Source organism: Chiloscyllium plagiosum, unplaced genomic scaffold (assembly GCF_037043375.1).
Source record: "Chiloscyllium plagiosum isolate Xiang-an unplaced genomic scaffold, Cpla_swu_hap1 HiC_scaffold_3, whole genome shotgun sequence".
NCBI classification, from domain to species: domain Eukaryota; kingdom Metazoa; phylum Chordata; class Chondrichthyes; order Orectolobiformes; family Hemiscylliidae; genus Chiloscyllium; species Chiloscyllium plagiosum.
In genome coordinates this window covers 124,051,623-124,056,622 of record NW_028270141.1, presented here as the reverse complement: position 1 = coordinate 124,056,622, position 5,000 = coordinate 124,051,623, and the positions used below count along the sequence as shown (strand labels likewise).

The 5,000-nt window shown below is 51.9% G+C and overlaps 4 non-coding genes across 4 annotated transcripts in view; all 4 read left to right on the top strand.

Moving 5' to 3' along the window:
• Positions 1-110, top strand: part of LOC148151175 (5S ribosomal RNA) — a 119-nt gene extending 9 nt beyond the window's left edge. Inside the window, exon 1 of the ribosomal RNA XR_015756460.1 lies at positions 1-110. This exon is cut by the window's left edge and continues 9 nt beyond it. This is a non-coding gene — a ribosomal RNA (5S ribosomal RNA).
• A 1,549-nt stretch (positions 111-1,659) lies between these two features.
• LOC148151174 (5S ribosomal RNA) lies at positions 1,660-1,778 on the top strand. Its single transcript, XR_015756459.1, has one exon. It is a non-coding gene; the product is annotated as a 5S ribosomal RNA (ribosomal RNA).
• A 1,546-nt stretch (positions 1,779-3,324) lies between these two features.
• Positions 3,325-3,443, top strand: LOC148151173 (5S ribosomal RNA). The gene has a single exon (XR_015756458.1). It is a non-coding gene; the product is annotated as a 5S ribosomal RNA (ribosomal RNA).
• Positions 3,444-4,989: 1,546 nt separating this feature from the next.
• The window catches only part of LOC148151172 (5S ribosomal RNA), a 119-nt gene continuing 108 nt past the window's right edge, over positions 4,990-5,000 (top strand). Inside the window, exon 1 of the ribosomal RNA XR_015755602.1 lies at positions 4,990-5,000. This exon is cut by the window's right edge and continues 108 nt beyond it. This is a non-coding gene — a ribosomal RNA (5S ribosomal RNA).

Here is a 5,000-nt window from a genome sequence, read left to right as displayed (position 1 = left end):
CATACTAGTCTGAAAACGCCCGATCTCGTCTGATCTCGGAAGCTAAGCAGACTCAGGCCTGGTTAGTACTTGGATGGGAGACCGCCTGGGAATACCAGGTGCAGTAGGCTTTTTCCGCCAGCAGTGGCTGCTCAAGTCACCCCTCTGCACTTGTCTTGTGCCAGGCAATGGAGCGGCAGGTTATTTTTGCTGCTGCTGCTGCTGTGCCTGGCATCAGTCTCCTGCAGGCACGAGACACGGAGGGGAGGAGAGCGGAGCGCTGCCAAAATCAGCAAGAAAGGCGGAAAGAAAGGGATTGGGGCTGCACGCTGTCTGCGGGTGGCAGTCAGGAAAGGCGGACAATAGACAATAGGTGCAGGAGTTGGCCATTCTGCCCTTCCAGCCTGCACCACCATTCAATATGATCATGGCTGATCATCCTTAATCAGTATCCTGTTCCTGCCTTATCTCCATAACCCTTGATTCCACTATCCTTGAGAGCTCTATCCAACTCTTTCTTAAATGAATCCAGAGACTGGGCCTCCACTGCCCTCTGGGGCAGAGCATTCCACACAGCCACCACTCTCTGGGTGAAGAAGTTTCTCCTCATCTCTGTCCTAAATGGTCTACCCCGTATTTTTAAGCTGTGTCCTCTGTTTCGGCACTCACCCCGCAGCGGAAACATGTTGCCTGCCGCCAGAGTGTCCAATCCTTTGATCATCTTATATGTCTCAACCAGATCCCCTCTCAGTCTTCTAAACTCAAGGGTACACAAGCCCAGTCGCTCCAGTCTTTCAGTGTAAGGTAATCCCGCCATTCCAGGAATTGACCTCGTGAACCTACGCTGCATTCCCTCAATAGCCAGAATGTCTCTCCTCAAATTTGGAGACCAGAACTGCACACAGTACTCCAGGTGTGGTCTCACCAGGGCCCTGTACAGCTGCAGAAGGACCTCTTTGCTTCTATACTCAATCCCTCTTGTTATGAAGGCCAGCATGCTATTAGCCTTCTTCACTACCTGCTGTACCTGCATGCTTACCTTCATTGAGTGGTGTACAAGAACCCCCAGATCTCTCTGTACTGCCCCTTTACCTAAATTGATTCCACTTAGGTGGTAATCTGCCTTCCTGTTCTTGCCACCAAAGTGGATAAGGATCCATTTATCCACGTGAAAGTGCATCTGCCATGCATCTGAGCACTCACCTAACTTGTCCAGGTCACCCTGTAATCTCCTAACATCCTCATCACATTTCACCCTGCCACCCAGCTGATGAAATTTGCGAATGTTATTGCTAATACCATCTTGTATATCCTGAAGATAGATTGTAAAAAGCTGCGGTCCCAGTACTGATCCGTGCGGTACCCCACTGGTCAGTGCCCGGCATTCCGAAATGGAGGGGTGGAGGAGTGTGGAAGGATGAGAGAATGCAGGCTGCGGCCCTATGAAGCAGGGGGAGGGCTTGCAGTTGGCCTGTGTGGGGATGTGGGAGACTACAGGAGCCTGGTGGGCAAGGGCTGGCTGAAAGGCAGCTGGAGGGACGGAGGGAGGGAAGCACGCACGGAGGAGGAAGAGCAAAGAGAAAAGAGAAAAAAAAGCCAAAGGGGATAAAGAGAAAGAGCAAGAAAGAAAATGTGGCTGGCCAGCACGCCTTGAAGTAGGGAGAAAAGGCAGGGGCCAGCGCCTACGGCCATACTAGTCTGAAAACGCCCGATCTCGTCTGATCTCGGAAGCTAAGCAGACTCAGGCCTGGTTAGTACTTGGATGGGAGACCGCCTGGGAATACCAGGTGCAGTAGGCTTTTTCCGCCAGCAGTGGCTGTTCAAGTCACCCCTCTGCACTTGTCTTGTGCCAGGCAATGGAGCGGCAGGTTATTTTTGCTGCTGCTGCTGTGCCTGGCATCAATCTCCTGCAGGCACGAGACACGGAGGGGAGGAGAGCGGAGCGCTGCCAAAATCAGCAAGAAAGGCGGAAAGAAAGGGATTGGGGCTGCACGCTGTCTGCGGGTGGCAGTCAGGAAAGGCGGACAATAGACAATAGGTGCAGGAGTTGGCCATTCTGCCCTTCCAGCCTGCACCACCATTCAATATGATCATGGCTGATCATCCTTAATCAGTATCCTGTTCCTGCCTTATCTCCATAACCCTTGATTCCACTATCCTTGAGAGCTCTATCCAACTCTTTCTTAAATGAATCCAGAGACTGGGCCTCCACTGCCCTCTGGGGCAGAGCATTCCACACAGCCACCACTCTCTGGGTGAAGAAGTTTCTCCTCATCTCTGTCCTAAATGGTCTACCCCGTATTTTTAAGCTGTGTCCTCTGTTTCGGCACTCACCCCGCAGCGGAAACATGTTGCCTGCCGCCAGAGTGTCCAATCCTTTGATCATCTTATATGTCTCAACCAGATCCCCTCTCAGTCTTCTAAACTCAAGGGTACACAAGCCCAGTCGCTCCAGTCTTTCAGTGTAAGGTAATCCCGCCATTCCAGGAATTGACCTCGTGAACCTACGCTGCATTCCCTCAATAGCCAGAATGTCTCTCCTCAAATTTGGAGACCAGAACTGCACACAGTACTCCAGGTGTGGTCTCACCAGGGCCCTGTACAGCTGCAGAAGGACCTCTTTGCTTCTATACTCAATCCCTCTTGTTATGAAGGCCAGCATGCTATTAGCCTTCTTCACTACCTGCTGTACCTGCATGCTTACCTTCATTGAGTGGTGTACAAGAACCCCCAGATCTCTCTGTACTGCCCCTTTACCTAAATTGATTCCACTTAGGTGGTAATCTGCCTTCCTGTTCTTGCCACCAAAGTGGATAAGGATCCATTTATCCACGTGAAAGTGCATCTGCCATGCATCTGAGCACTCACCTAACTTGTCCAGGTCACCCTGTAATCTCCTAACATCCTCATCACATTTCACCCTGCCACCCAGCTGATGAAATTTGCGAATGTTATTGCTAATACCATCTTGTATATCCTGAAGATAGATTGTAAAAAGCTGCGGTCCCAGTACTGATCCGTGCGGTACCCCACTGGTCAGTGCCCGGCATTCCGAAATGGAGGGGTGGAGGAGTGTGGAAGGATGAGAGAATGCAGGCTGCGGCCCAATGAAGCAGGGGGAGGGCTTGCAGTTGGCCTGTGTGGGGATGTGGGAGACTACAGGAGCCTGGTGGGCAAGGGCTGGCTGAAAGGCAGCTGGAGGGACGGAGGGAGGGAAGCACGCACGGAGGAGGAAGAGCAAAGAGAAAAGAGAAAAAAAAGCCAAAGGGGATAAAGAGAAAGAGCAAGAAAGAAAATGTGGCTGGCCAGCACGCCTTGAAGTAGGGAGAAAAGGCAGGGGCCAGCGCCTACGGCCATACTAGTCTGAAAACGCCCGATCTCGTCTGATCTCGGAAGCTAAGCAGACTCAGGCCTGGTTAGTACTTGGATGGGAGACCGCCTGGGAATACCAGGTGCAGTAGGCTTTTTCCGCCAGCAGTGGCTGCTCAAGTCACCCCTCTGCACTTGTCTTGTGCCAGGCAATGGAGCGGCAGGTTATTTTTGCTGCTGCTGCTGTGCCTGGCATCAGTCTCCTGCAGGCACGAGACACGGAGGGGAGGAGAGCGGAGCGCTGCCAAAATCAGCAAGAAAGGCGGAAAGAAAGGGATTGGGGCTGCACGCTGTCTGCGGGTGGCAGTCAGGAAAGGCGGACAATAGACAATAGGTGCAGGAGTTGGCCATTCTGCCCTTCCAGCCTGCACCACCATTCAATATGATCATGGCTGATCATCCTTAATCAGTATCCTGTTCCTGCCTTATCTCCATAACCCTTGATTCCACTATCCTTGAGAGCTCTATCCAACTCTTTCTTAAATGAATCCAGAGACTGGGCCTCCACTGCCCTCTGGGGCAGAGCATTCCACACAGCCACCACTCTCTGGGTGAAGAAGTTTCTCCTCATCTCTGTCCTAAATGGTCTACCCCGTATTTTTAAGCTGTGTCCTCTGTTTCGGCACTCACCCCGCAGCGGAAACATGTTGCCTGCCGCCAGAGTGTCCAATCCTTTGATCATCTTATATGTCTCAACCAGATCCCCTCTCAGTCTTCTAAACTCAAGGGTACACAAGCCCAGTCGCTCCAGTCTTTCAGTGTAAGGTAATCCCGCCATTCCAGGAATTGACCTCGTGAACCTACGCTGCATTCCCTCAATAGCCAGAATGTCTCTCCTCAAATTTGGAGACCAGAACTGCACACAGTACGCCAGGTGTGGTCTCACCAGGGCCCTGTACAGCTGCAGAAGGACCTCTTTGCTTCTATACTCAATCCCTCTTGTTATGAAGGCCAGCATGCTATTAGCCTTCTTCACTACCTGCTGTACCTGCATGCTTACCTTCATTGAGTGGTGTACAAGAACCCCCAGATCTCTCTGTACTGCCCCTTTACCTAAATTGATTCCACTTAGGTGGTAATCTGCCTTCCTGTTCTTGCCACCAAAGTGGATAAGGATCCATTTATCCACGCGAAAGTGCATCTGCCATGCATCTGAGCACTCACCTAACTTGTCCAGGTCACCCTGTAATCTCCTAACATCCTCATCACATTTCACCCTGCCACCCAGCTGATGAAATTTGCGAATGTTATTGCTAATACCATCTTGTATATCCTGAAGATAGATTGTAAAAAGCTGCGGTCCCAGTACTGATCCGTGCGGTACCCCACTGGTCAGTGCCTGGCATTCCGAAATGGAGGGGTGGAGGAGTGTGGAAGGATGAGAGAATGCAGGCTGCGGCCCTATGAAGCAGGGGGAGGGCTTGCAGTTGGCCTGTGTGGGGATGTGGGAGACTACAGGAGCCTGGTGGGCAAGGGCTGGCTGAAAGGCAGCTGGAGGGACGGAGGGAGGGAAGCACGCACGGAGGAGGAAGAGCAAAGAGAAAAGAGAAAAAAAAGCCAAAGGGGATAAAGAGAAAGAGCAACAAAGAAAATGTGGCGGGCCAGCACGCCTTGAAGTAGGGAGAAAAGGCAGGGGCCAGCGCCTACGGCCA